Here is a 14,119-nt window from a genome sequence, read left to right as displayed (position 1 = left end):
CCTGTTTCTTTGTTCTTTCATTGCCTTGTGGTTGTTATTTTGCAATTCTATGCAACTGTTTGTTGTCAGCTCTTTAAAAGTTAATAAAAAGTAACATAAAAAAAAAATTTAAATGGGAGCTTAAATGTGCCGAATTTTGAGAGATATTATTTTGTATTAATATCACAAATAATTGACTGAATATAATAATATATAATGCACGGGAGAAGTAAGACACAGTTAGATAGGCTTCCACAACAGTATCATATATTTGCTGAAAACACAAGCACTTTTACACGGAATATAATTAGGGTATGGGATGTAATTTATAAACAAATGGGATGGGAGTAGAATTCACCATTAATACCGCAGGTGGAAACAAATTTCCCACCAGGGAAAGAGAATGTTTCTGGTAAATGGATAAAACATGGAAATGCAGTTAAAATATATAATGAAAAAATGTGAAATATGCTCCTTTCAGAAATTAAAAAATAAGAAGGAATTGTTTTTTATGTTAGATGAATGGTGATATCTTCAATTAAGTCCCTTTGCTGCAACGCTCCCACAGCCATTAATAACAGGAGAGGATCTGAATCCATTTGAACAAATGTTTAGCTCAGTACAATATGAAAACATGGTATCTCCCACATTAATAAGATTCTTACTGCAATATTGGGACCTACTTCTCTACCGTTTTTGGAGAAGTGGGAAATGAAGCTCGAAATACCATTGAATGAACAGCAAAAAAATAAACTATTTAGAATAACACATGGGGTTGTAGATATGAAGGTAGTAGAAATGAATTACAAATGTTTAGCAAAATGCTATATTACACCTGAAGAGGCACATAAGCAACAATTACAGAATTCACCTTTATGTTGGAGGGGGTGTGGGATCAAGGGAACAATGGCACATATATGGTTGGACTGCCCCAAAATACGGGAGTATTGGGAGAAAATAATCTACCAAACACAGGAGATTGTAGGGATAAGTATTCCGAAGGATCCTTGAGTGTTTATTCTACAATACTGAGTTTTCATTGACATAAAAATATGATGATATTTCACTTAATAAATGCAAAAAATACCTAAATTCTGGCAGGTCCAGGAGATACCAAAAATAAAAGACTAGATATATAGGGTGGATTACTTATATAGGATGGAGGAACTATACCATATTTAAGAGGATAAAGTGGAGAAATTAAACAAAAAATGGGAAAGATGGAATGAGTTTAAAATTTCAAATAGATATGTAGAAATGGTAGGAGTCCTAAATGAAGTGAAGAAAGAATAATCTTTTAAAATGTAGGGAAAAAACAGCTAGGAGGAGAGATATGAGGAGGAGGAAGTCAGAGGGAGGAACAGAGGAACAGGAAGAATAGGAAGAAAAGGAAAATGGGAGTAGAAACAGGGGGGTTTAAGTGGGGGTGGAAAGTTGGGTACATGAGGGAAGGGATACGTGGAAAATATGTATTGGAAAATGTTTTTGTAGCAATGTCTACTATGTTGGTTTTTGTCAGATGAAATTAACAAAAAAAATTATAAACTGCGACACCACTGGAAGCTGAAAATTGGCCTGGGCAGGAAAGTGGTGAAAATGCTTGGTATTTAGGTGGCTAAATTAATTTTGATGTCTGGAATTGGTAGGTGGAGTTCCCAATTTTGCTGGACTGTGATTGACTGCACAGTGCTGACATCACTGGAAGCCCTGCCTACTAGCACCTAATCACCAGTAGTTGACCAAAAGCGGCTGTTGACAGTTCTAAGGGAGCACATGGAGCACATACCAGAACAAAATATTAACACATATGTGGTGGCTGGGCAATAAGGCACACCGATCCTGCTACCACATACAGTACATGCATAAATATATCATTTTTGCTTTTGTGTTTGGATAAACTATACATATCAGATTAACAAAATTTCAAAATTCAAATTTACATTTACCTCTTATAATGAATAATTATCACTTACCTGGTGAAAACTGGAACGTTGTGGAGGGCTCTCTTGCATCTCCTGCCCAACACTCCTGTAGGTGGACATAGTGTGAAGGCAAGAAGTGGCACAAGTGCTGGGGTAGCTGGCTGGTGATATCCACATTGTAGGTGGGTAGAGCTAGTAATTGCAGTCCTTGGAACAGGATGCAGGAGTAGCTGGGCACCAGAAGAGAAGACAGAAGCAGGACCAGGAGACAGGCGGCAAGCAGACAGCAACGAACGAGCAGCAAGGGACTGAATCATTAGGCAGAGCAAGTCCAGAAGGCAGGCCAAGGTCAGTAACAGTGGGACACAGCAGTACAGAATTAGCAGGTAAAGACAAGTCCAGTAAACAGGCCGAGGTCAGAATAATCAGGTAAACTGAGTTGAAGGTTGAAGTAGGAGCAGAAGTGAAATCCAAGGGCAAGCCAGCAACCTGAAGACCATTCAGCAACTGCTCATAATGACAGACCAGTTTAAATAGGCCACTGGGACACTAGTTTGCCGCTAATTGGTATGCACACACAGATGAGGGCATGACAAACTAGAATTATATAGTTAACATTGCCTCTTCACTCAGAACTATGACCATGTGTGCAGAGCATAAGAACCATACTGGCTTTCTGGTGCTAGGAATCTGGTTTATTTTACAATAATATTAAGACTTTAACCACTTTACTACCACTATGTTTAAAAACAGCAAAAGTGGTGGATAGCCAATTTCCCAGTGCTGTTGGTAAATGGCACTGAATACAGCACCATTGGGTGGCCAATCAGCCTGTTAATGCCTGTGAACTGAGCCATCCAATGATGGCTCAGATCACAGACATTGGGGTTGGTTTACTAAAGGCAAACTGACTGTTTACTTTGCTAGGAAATTGCACGGGAATTTTTCTCAGAACTTAACCACTTTCCTGCCACCCCAATAGCAGCAATACTGCTACAGGGTGGCAAGGGTGCACAAAATCACATATATATACACATGATTTTTCATTTCCTGGTAGGGGGTACATGCATGCCCTACCCACACGGCCATTCGCGGCCTCGGCTGTCAATCACCGGGTCCTTGACGGTCAGTGTTACTCGCCGGCAACTGGTGATCGCCGAGTATTACCGACGGGGGAGATAACTGTATGTAAACAGTACAGTTCTATCCCGTTAGCTCCAGCACACTGCTTTGTATGGCTCTGCATAGCAGAGCCATACAAAGCAGTGTGTGTACAGTAGAAAGCACAGATACAGCCTCATAGTAAGACACACACATCACACAGTTAACCCTTTGATCGCCTCAGATGTTAACCCCTTCCTGCCCATTGCCATTAGTACAGTGTCAGTGCTTTTTGTTAGCACTGATCACTGTATTGGTGTCACTGGGGATGTCAGTGACACCAAGTCAGTTCTCCCCAGTGTCAGAATGCCCGCTATAAGTCGCTGATGGCCGCCATTACTAGTTAAAAAAAAACAAAAACATTCCAGTAATTCCAGATACCGCCATTTGTAAACACTATAACTTGTAGCAGAATACATGTTGGCCTACATTTACGATTAAATTCGATTTTTAAAAAAATTTTTACTGGACATGTTTAATAGCAAAAAGTTAAACAAATTTCCTCAAAATTGTCAGGTTTTTTTTTGTTTATAGTGAAAAAATGCACAGGTGATCAAATACCACCAAAATAAATCTCTATTTGTGGGGAAAAAAAGTACATTAATATTAAATTTGGGTGCAGCATTTTTAGTTAAAGTAACGCAGTGGCGTAACGCAAAAAATGGCCTGGTCAGCAAGGGGGGCAAATCCTCTGGAGGGCAAGTAGTTAATGAATGAAGCAAAACTCAGATTTCATCATTCAGTCATGTTTAGACAAAAATGCTACTTTTTAAAATATTTTCCTTGAACATAATAACCTTGGGATCATTGTGATTGGTCAAAGAACCCAATCACAGTGAACACAGATGTAAATAATGTAGGGTTTACATCCGTGAGCCTTCCCCTTTCTCTTGCAACAGAGGAAGGGGAAGAAACAGATACTAATAAATGCACTATGTATTCTTTAGTTCCTGAGCACTGATATAAAGTGAGTATATATGTGATATACAGTATAAAATCCTTTAGTATATTGATGGTGAGACTTGATTGTATACTGGTCTCAGTTCTAGACCTTTACTCGTGAAATGGATTTGTCTTGTGAAACGGACCTAGTTTAAAAAAAGTCTAATACATAGGTTTACATGGCCTGAGATTTATTCCTTTGATAAAAAGACGTCATTTGGACCAAGTGCTTAACCTATCTTAATTTTTCCTAGACAAAATTACACATCTTCCTGCAGAAAGATTGTATTACAACCATTAACTTTAATGTCCCTTTTAAACGTATGTAAAGTTGAAATTGCCTATATAAAAAAGCATTTACATTTCAGCACAATTTTTACAAGCGGTGACTCCCAGTAAATATAACATAGTTGATGCTTTCACTAGTAGCATAGTTTTGACCATAAAGACTCCTAGCTGTTACATTAGTCACAGATATGAACTCCAAGCTGTTACATTAGTCATAAAATATGAACATACCAATTTGGCTTTAAAGTGTATCTAACCTCAAACACAAGTGCATGTAAACCCCAAAATAAATTGGTCTTATTTGATCTTTTTTGATCTGCTAAATATGCCTGCCAGAAAACTCCCTGTGCTATTTGCCTGCTGATTAGTCAGTTAGCAATGTTCCCAGTCCCCTCTTGACTATAGCACACCCCTTCATAAAAAAGGTGTTTGACATGTATATACACAAAATGAATAACAGTTTTTTGTTTTTTTGAGGATGATGAAAATATAAAGCAATACATTAATAATTTTTGTATTTTTTTTATTTGGTTATATTGGTAAAAAATTATACAGAAAATGCTACAACACATATGTAAAACTCTTCATATTTGATTAATACTCACATAGAATGGTCCCTAGGCCTGGTGCTATGGGAAAGCAGTATAGTGCTGCTCGAATGCAGAGTAGCTCTAGGTAACATGCTCTGCTCTCTGTATATTTCTTGTCCTTTAGACCAAATACTGGAGGTCTTTTCTAATACAAATGTAGATTCCAATGAATGATGGGAATTATGGAAGTATGGAGAGATAGGGCAGTAAAAGAATAAACAGAAGTCAGTGGTTTTATGTCATGCTATATTAAAAGCTGTAACAAAACCTAGGTGGCCCAAGGTTAAACAACCATTTTACGAACCTATTCCAGAAGTCAACTATTTGTTAAAAAGAAGCACATGTTGCAAAAGAGCTTTCAAAGTGATGAAGTCTAAGATTTTCAAATTGGAGAAATATCAGACTTCAAATACAACTTTTGTACATAAGGGCTTAGTTTAGTCCAAACTTTGAATAGACAAAACTACAGCCAAGGTGATCAATTCAAAATTATGGTGTCACTCTCCCCAGCGGATTCACTGTCATGAAGGATAAACGAATTAGGAAACTCAGCCAGGAGAGCATGGCACATTTTAACATGGGACAATAATACAAAATAATGTGGATAAATCTTTAACCAAGTAATATAAAAAGGTATGTTATAAATATATAGTGCCGCGCTCCTATTTGCTTATATATATATATATATATATATATATATCTTGATCCTTGGGGTATATGAATTAATATCTGAAACAATTCATAAATCACTGTGACTAGTGAATAAAAATAATCAATATTAAGTAATAAATAATAATAAATCACTAGTGAATCACTATAACTGGTGAATCAAATGAATAAAGATATGAATCAGCAACCTACATATATGTGACTGATAACAATCAATCCTTAATTAAATGTGACTATAAAATAATTAAATTCAAATCAACACAATTCTAAATCTGTGCCCCTCTGATCTGCTGTGATCACTCCATCTATATAGTGCAAAAGCATACATATAAGTGCAAGTGCAAATACATAAAATAAAAGACAATCAATTAAAAAGTCTTTCAAATAAGTGCAGTGTGCAGGTGGGTTCCTTATTCCCTCTCGCCGAGTGCTTAGTGGTCTCCCTATGCGCTCACCTTAATATTTGCCTGAATAAATTCAGGCAAATACGCTTTTAATCCTTCCAGGATTGATGGGATGATACTCTTATATAAGCTGTTCCAGAAGGTAGATATGGATTTATAGGGATTCTCCTGTGCTCTCCTCTTTCCCTTTGTGCAGCTGCTCATAAATGGACTTCCTGATCAGCTCTCTAGGAATCTCCTACTTCCCCTCCTGGGGTCACCACCTTCTCCAATCCTCCTTTCACCAGCATAAGGAATGTGGGTCAATTGAGAGAGAGAAGAAAAAAGACCATGGTGCCTTATCCTTGTGTATAAAGGAAATTTGTTGCTGCCAGTTGCGGTATTACACGGCTTTGATGTGATCCAGGACAGCCTTGATAACATACAGTAATACTCTGCCTCTGCCTCTGTAATGCTGTCTGCCTCTGTCTGCACTGGAATCACCGAGCCTCTCCGATGCAACGTCGTGATGGAGTGATCACAGCAGATCAGAGGGGCACAGATTTAGAATTGTGTTGATTTGAATTTAATTATTTTATAGTCACATTTAATTAAGGATTGATTGTTATCAGTCACATATATGTAGGTTGCTGATTCATATCTTTATTCATTTGATTCACCAGTTATAGTGATTCACTAGTGATTTATTATTATTTATTACTTAATATTGATTATTTTTATTCACTAGTCACAGTGATTTATGAATTGTTTCAGATATTAATTCATATACCCCAAGGATCAAGATATATATATATATAAGCAAATAGGAGCGCGGCACTATATATTTATAAAATTGTATATACACTAGCAAGTGAGTCTGTGCAAGAGCCAGCGCACCTAGCACATTAAATCAGCAGATAATTTCATACTACCCACTGAATGCCTCATTGATAATAGCTCACAAGTATTCACTATTTTTAATATAAAAAGGTAGCAGGTGGAATTAACTGCTGGTAGCTACCAAAAATATTAGTGTTGGATTTAGATGGCATTCACAAAAGCAGCGCAGAAATACGACCTTCCTTTTTAGCATGTTATCTCCATGTTCTATTATTTTATCCAGCATCTTCTATCAATGTTCTATTATTGTATGACAGTAAGCTTAGCACAGATGGATTTCCCCAGTAATAAAATGACCCCATCGAGACCTTATTTATGAATTAAAAACAGATATGGTATAAACAGTTTGTGTTACAAGATTGTTTCCTCCAATTGCATTCTGTGTCAAGAAAGTCTAGCTAAACCTATAAAAATAAACCCTATGATTATACCTAAAATGAATGCGGCATGACAAAAACATAAATCATCTATGCATTGTTTGCTACATTAAGGGTAAATCTACAGTTATTGCCAGCTGTAACAGCTAAAACACAGCTTTAACTGATGTCATATGCCAGTTCTTATCTCCTGTAAGTATTACCTCTAAAATCCTCTATACATACTGTAAACTTGTAAAATGTCTGTGTAGCCTTTGGAACAGCCACCGATTTCTAGATATTTTTTTCTGGAAAGTAATGCGCCTAATTTTGCTTAAAGAACAAAAATATGAGAGGGCCAAAAAAAAAAAGAGAGAAGAAAAAAAGAGAGAAGAAAAAAAAGAGAGAAAAGAAAAAACAGAAAAAAAAAAAGAGAGAAAAGAGAGAACAGCAAATTGGAAAATATTTGCCGAAACTAATTAACCCTCAGGATTAATCTGACCCATGTCAAATATGGCTCCCACATCTCAAGCTTCCATATAAAAAAAAGTTGTATACTTAAAAATCTTAATGGATAAAAACATAAACGCTAATATTTTATTTCATGCCAGATGAAACATTTTACCTCTACATACTTCCCAGCTTCTCCACCCCAGTATGTTAAAATAAATCTACACACATTAGTACATTAAATGTGGTTTAACAGACACAGCTTTAAACACATAGTACATTTGCAATATATTACTTGTAGCGTATGTTACAGGTGTGTAAAGTTCTATCTCCATTTTTTCACAAATACATGATGCTAATATCTTAGCAGTTGTTAATATTCATAATTCAAGCATTTTTATTTCACTGAGGCTTGTATGAGCAAAATGTTATTATTGCCATAGGTGACAGTAACCACAGCATATCTGCAGTTCTAGATTTTAAGTGTTTAACTGTATATGTGAAATCAAAATGCTAAATTTTTTTTACCCCAAAATGTTGATCTGACTGTTGTATCTTCACTATTTACAGTAAATACATGCCATATCCCTCCTTCAAAGTATTCTTTGATTAACTGATAGAAAAATCTAAAACTAAAGGCCAATTACGCTCACTTAAAAACTTTAGTATTAGTGGCACCAGATTCATAGAACTCTTGGAGACATCTTTTGTGAGATTTTCCCTTAGTAGTTTGTGTCTTCTCTTTCTTTCACTAGGCCATTACAAAGGTGTAACTCTGTTTAAAGACAACTCCTAGAGAGGCTATCATTTATAGTCCTGATGTAATCACCTGGTTCAATTATTCATTCACCCATCCATCTCCATTTCGAAAGCTTTCATAGTGCCGCTCTGCTTGCCAATACACAGCATTTGTTCATAAATAGCCCCGATATAACAATATATCTCTATACATTGTGTTCACTAGAGTCACCAGTAGCCTCCCTAGTGGTCTGATTATGTCAGTATTTCTGTGTTCAAAGCGGTACTTTTTTTTGCATGGAAATATGTATTTTTTTTTATTGTAGGCCTGTAATTATTTGGAAAAACTCACTGAAATCTGTCCAAACAAGAGTCTAGTAAACATTCTGGGTATGTTAAAATTTGAACCATGAAATCATAAATTATAATTTAATAAATAATCATAAAAAATAATAATATAATAATAATACATTTAATTCAATAATATAATCAAACCAAAAACACTGAAATTTGAAATTTAGCGCCAAGTTCGCCCATCACTGAGCAAAGTAAAAAAATTTTTTCAGTGTCCGATGATGAATTTTCCCATGAATCATCACTCAATTCTGCAAGTAGTTTTCGAACTGGTCTAAAACCACTTTTGACCTAAAGGGATGCTTTTTGAACACCATGGACATTTCTCAGTTTCCAGGCAGAAAGAATGGTAAAAATGCAGGCAGGGCACAGGACAATGCACTAGGGGCAAAATCTATGTGAAATGGTTTGATACAGTAATGTTTTACTATGCGATTTTAGTGTATTTAGTGAATGTCACTTTTTCACATTTTTAAATTTCCCGCCGTTCCGTCCCCGTACATCCTGACATCGCAGGGAACGGAACCCAGAAGACAGATGCCGGCATCAGGCGGAGGAGATGGCCGGGGGTACTGCAGGAGGGACATCGCGAGAGTGCAGGACAAGGTAAGTGAAGAAGAGATCCCGGAGCAGCGCTGCAAGGTATTCCCGAGTGTAGCTTGGGGTTACCGCATGTGGTGCTGAAACTTTACCCCAAGCTACATTCAGGAATACATCCAGGGAGGTTAAAATATTAGTATATTGAAACTATACCCCCTTTTAAGCCTCAATTCTCCAGGGAGAATAAGTTTAATCTTTGTAGTTCTTTGGCATAACATATCCTCCAGCCCCCTTATTAACTTCTCTGGAATCTATCCAGTTCAAGAACATCTTTCCTGAAGACTGGTGATCAGAACTGGATGGAATGCTCAAGATGTGGCCTATTAATTTATACAAAGGCATCATCAGTGCAGGAAACTGGCACAAGTGGCATTCACCAACTTAAAGCAGATAGATCTATCTAAGGTTCTATAGAAACTGACACAGGTGCTGTGCCTAGTTAAATGCATTGCGCAAGTTTTCATTATAGAAAACTGCCACAGATCCCCACCAGATTGGCCCTGGCATATAGGATGTGAACTGTTGGCTGGTAACCTGTTAAACAGCTCATGTGCTTCTCTTTGGCTGTGCAGTGAACACACTACCTGGGAAGAGCCTTCATACTGTATAGACAAAAAAAAAAAACATTCTGCTTTCCCTGCCCATATTAACCCTTGTAAACAGCTATCCTCCTCCCTTTCACTGCCAGCTGTGGTGGCAATGGCTTTATGCCTTCACTGCTCTTTGTCAATTTCCCCCATAGGGTCCAGCACCATCCATAAAAAATTAATGGAGCACACAATGAACACAAAGCTAAACAAAATTATTAGTGAGTAAAAGGTCTCCAGAGAAGGGCTGAAGGTAAGTATTTCAGCCTGGGTGGTTACAAAGTGAAGAGGACTATGCAAGGAAAACTTAAATAAAAGATATTCTACATTATCTTTAATATTATGGGGAATATGAAGCAAAAACCAAATGTGGCCATTTGTCAGGACTTAAACATAGGGAGGGGGTGTCTCAACACTATTGTCATTGGGTTTTAAGAAGGAAGATAGCCAGTAACCATTCAGAAGTGATAGGCCAATATTGGGTTTAATCAGGATTAGCTTTTGAAATGTAATTTTCTTGTACTTATCAGCTACAGGGCATGTGTAGAAGAAACCATTGTATTCTGTCAATATAAAAAGTACACTTTTGAGTATTATCAAAAATAGCAAGTGTATGAAAACTTTCAATTTTTGCACGAATGGTGGTATTTGCAGAAACAAAAGAAATTTTACCATTTGACTCACTATCACCAAAATAAAAGTCTAATGGGGGATGTGACTTGAACACAGATGAGTAGGATGCATGACTAAGAGCTCCCGTAACAATTACAGTTATCCTCTCTATACCTGCTTTTTCACTTCTACTAGTCACTAACCCTTTAGTAACCTTTCCCTGCATGACATGGCAGCACCAAGCTTTGTTCTGTCTGTAATGGACATGTTACAGCTGGACAAGTTCAGAACACCAGGCCTACTGCAGAATTCAAAGTCTCATTGCAGCCTAAGACACTAAAAACAGTTTCCTATGATTACATTGCTAAAATCTATAACACTGTAGACTTGCCTGACCACCTTGACTACAAAAACTGAAATGAGATTCTGTTTCTTTGCTGTGCCAGGAAATGAAGACTCTCCACTCCCATGTGTTAGATGTGTATTACCCACATGGTGGATGAGCTGTTACCATGTCATTGACCTTTGATGTGTACCAGCTTCAGAGCACAATCCCTGCTCTCCATTTATGCACTGGCAAGTGCGAGAACTGGCTTCAGGGGTCTACAACCTGGGTGCTGGGGCTTCCAGTTAAGGCAGAGGGGAAGCAACCAGAAGCTGTTCTGGAAAAGCTACTAAATATGCTGTTTGGACTCTCCATATTTTTTGGAGGCTTTTGTTGTGAACAAGCACTGTTTTTTACTGTACCCCTTGGGCTCCACCACACAAATTAATTGCCAGGTTGCTCAATTACCAGGAACTAAATGTTGTGCTCTGAACAGTGTGAGAGAAAGGCCTGCTCAGGTATAAGAACACTTCCATCTCTTTCTCCCTAATATTTCTCTGGATAGTCAGTTTCAAATTCCCAATCCCTTTCTCTAAAATGAAAGCTTAAGGATTGAATTGACCCATATGCAAAGGTTTACCCTAAGAAACCCTGGAAAGGATAGCGGGGCATGCCCTCTTTTTCCAGTGACCTGAAGAGGATTCAGTCCCATGCTGATGCTGTGACATGAGGCTATAGTGGGCTGCATTTACTGGTTGTTATATCCCTGCTCCATGGTAATCAAGACATCACTTTATTTCCTCCTTGTGGTTTCTTATCCTCATTTGATGACCCCTTGCCCGTGTCTCTTGCCCTTAGCAAAGCATTTAAAACTGTATGCAAGGTTAATTGTATGTCACTCACTTCTGTGTGTCAACTGTGATTTCTTATCACTTTGTTTTGGTGACAATGGTCACCAGGACAAAAAGAAGTGAATCTTGCCAATGCCACTACGGACAGCAATAAAAACTTGGCAGAGGGTCAAACCCTCCGTTGCTATAGCCAAAACAATAAAACATTTTCTAGAGATACACTTTAACAATGTGTTATCCCAGTGTTGACAGATCCCCAGTCTGGGGTTTAGCCTTGCTGTTCCTCTCCATCTCTGTTTACCAAGTTTATAAAGGAGTTAGGTTTAGCAGATGTATGGGGTTGTCCTTTTCAAAAACCTGAGCTGTAATCTTGTTTTTTTTCTCTCACATCAGTTTCACTCAATAATTGTCCTGGCCCTGGCCATACCTAATCTACCTCAAATTACTGCTGCCACTTTCCCCCCTAAACTTGTTTCTGAATATAGCCCTCTAATATTAATAAAGATTGTGTAGCGCTTCTTTAAATAAATATTAAATACAAATACGCGTATAAAAATAAACACACAATACAGTGCCAAAAAACAATGTGCCTCAGTCACCTAAGTGACTAATAAAAGTGATAGCACAACAATATAAATGAACACAAAATACAGTGACAAATAATTATTGCGCTACGGTCACTTGGGTGACTTATACAAATATCTACAAAAAACAATAACAAAGACCCCTATAAATGCGGGGATGAAAACACGTGATAGTGCCACTCCAAATCACATATAAACACACTGGATGCTCTAATAGTCCATAAATAAATTGATAGGTGTTTCATATAAACATGCAACGTGCAAATGGTGTATAAAGATCTGTGAAAAGTGTCAGCGCACTTCTTCACTGTGGCTACAATGCCTCCTCACCTCCTTTCAGCGACCCCAAGGGGCCAAAAAGCCTTCAGGATCACCCTGGATCCTTTTCAATCCTGACTGATATCAATCCACCTGCAGATTCTCTCCAAAACAATCTCCAGGTCCCTCAGATAGGATATTCTGCGGAATATGCATCTCACCACCACAGTGAGCAACAAAATAAATCCTCCATTGTGTAGTATTAGTAGGCAAAACTCCTTTATTTATAATATATCAATACACTCACATTTAGTGCAGTCCACCTTCGTCTCCTAATGTATGGGTGTACTGCATGTGTGTGGGACTTCCTAGGTGTGCCAAGATGGAGTCCAACACCGGAAGTGCGTCACCACGTACCGGAAGCTGCGTATTGGTTCAGGGTGATCCTGAAGGCTTTTTGGCCCTTGGGGTCGTCGAAAGGAGGCAAGGAGGCATTGTAGCCACAGTGGAAGAAGTGTGCTGACACTTTTCACAGATCTTTATACACCATTTGCACGTTGCATGTTTATATGAAACACCTATCAATTTATTTATGGACTATTAGAGCATCCAGTGTGTTTTGGAGTGGCACTATCACGTGTTTTCATCCCTGCATTTATAGGGGTCTTTGTTATTGTTTTTTGTAGATATCATTTGTATAGGTCACCCAAGTCACTGTATTTTGTGTTCATTTATATTGTTGTGGTATCACTTTTATTAGTCACTTAGGTGACTGAGGCACATAGTTTTTTGGCACTGTATTGTGTGTTTATTTTTATACACATATTTGTATTTAATATTTATTTAAAGAAGCGCTACACTATCTTTATTATTATTTGTATACACTGTTTGGGTATCAGTTTAGAGTGTTGGCAGCTTTACAGTAGGGTTCACTTCCTTTACTTCCTTTACTAGCGCAGGAGGATTTTTATGCTTTATATCAGGTGTAGCCCTCTAATATAGTGTGTAAAAAAACTATATTCAAGGTCTCTCCTGTAAAGTAGACATGAATTCTGCTGCTGACCACATCACTGATTCCTGTTCTGAAGAGAAATCGATGTATGAAGATCCTGCAGAATCCAGCATTTCTCAGTGTCAGATTTCTGGTCCCCTGTTTCACCTGGTGATTCATTCCTCATGTCCCTAGATCACTACGTCCAGTAGTGACATAACGAACCCAGGGTGAAGAGGGTTCTTCAAGTGGTCACGGTTGAACACTGCAGAGATCAGCCTAGTGGGCAGCAGAAGAGGGGAGTATTCAATGGGGTTAATTTACTAAAACTGGAGTGCACAAAATATGGTGCAGCTGTGTATGGTAGCCAACCTCTAACTTCAGCTTGTTCAATTAAGCTTTGATAAAAACAGGGAAGATTATTGGTAGATTTAGCATTTTCTGGTTTTAGTAAATCAACCCCAATATCTTCTTTGCAGGAGCCCTTTACTTTTACTTTCATGACAAAGTTGTTTTAAAGTGTATGTATAGCCAAAATGCCTGTACAAAGGGATCCAACGAAATACAGGAAATTAAGTT

The sequence above is a fragment of the Staurois parvus genome, unplaced genomic scaffold, assembly GCF_062004578.1.
Source record: "Staurois parvus isolate SC_StPar_1 unplaced genomic scaffold, SC_StPar_1.0 ptg000306l, whole genome shotgun sequence".
Classification (NCBI taxonomy): domain Eukaryota; kingdom Metazoa; phylum Chordata; class Amphibia; order Anura; family Ranidae; genus Staurois; species Staurois parvus.
Note: the sequence above shows the minus strand (reverse complement) of the source record.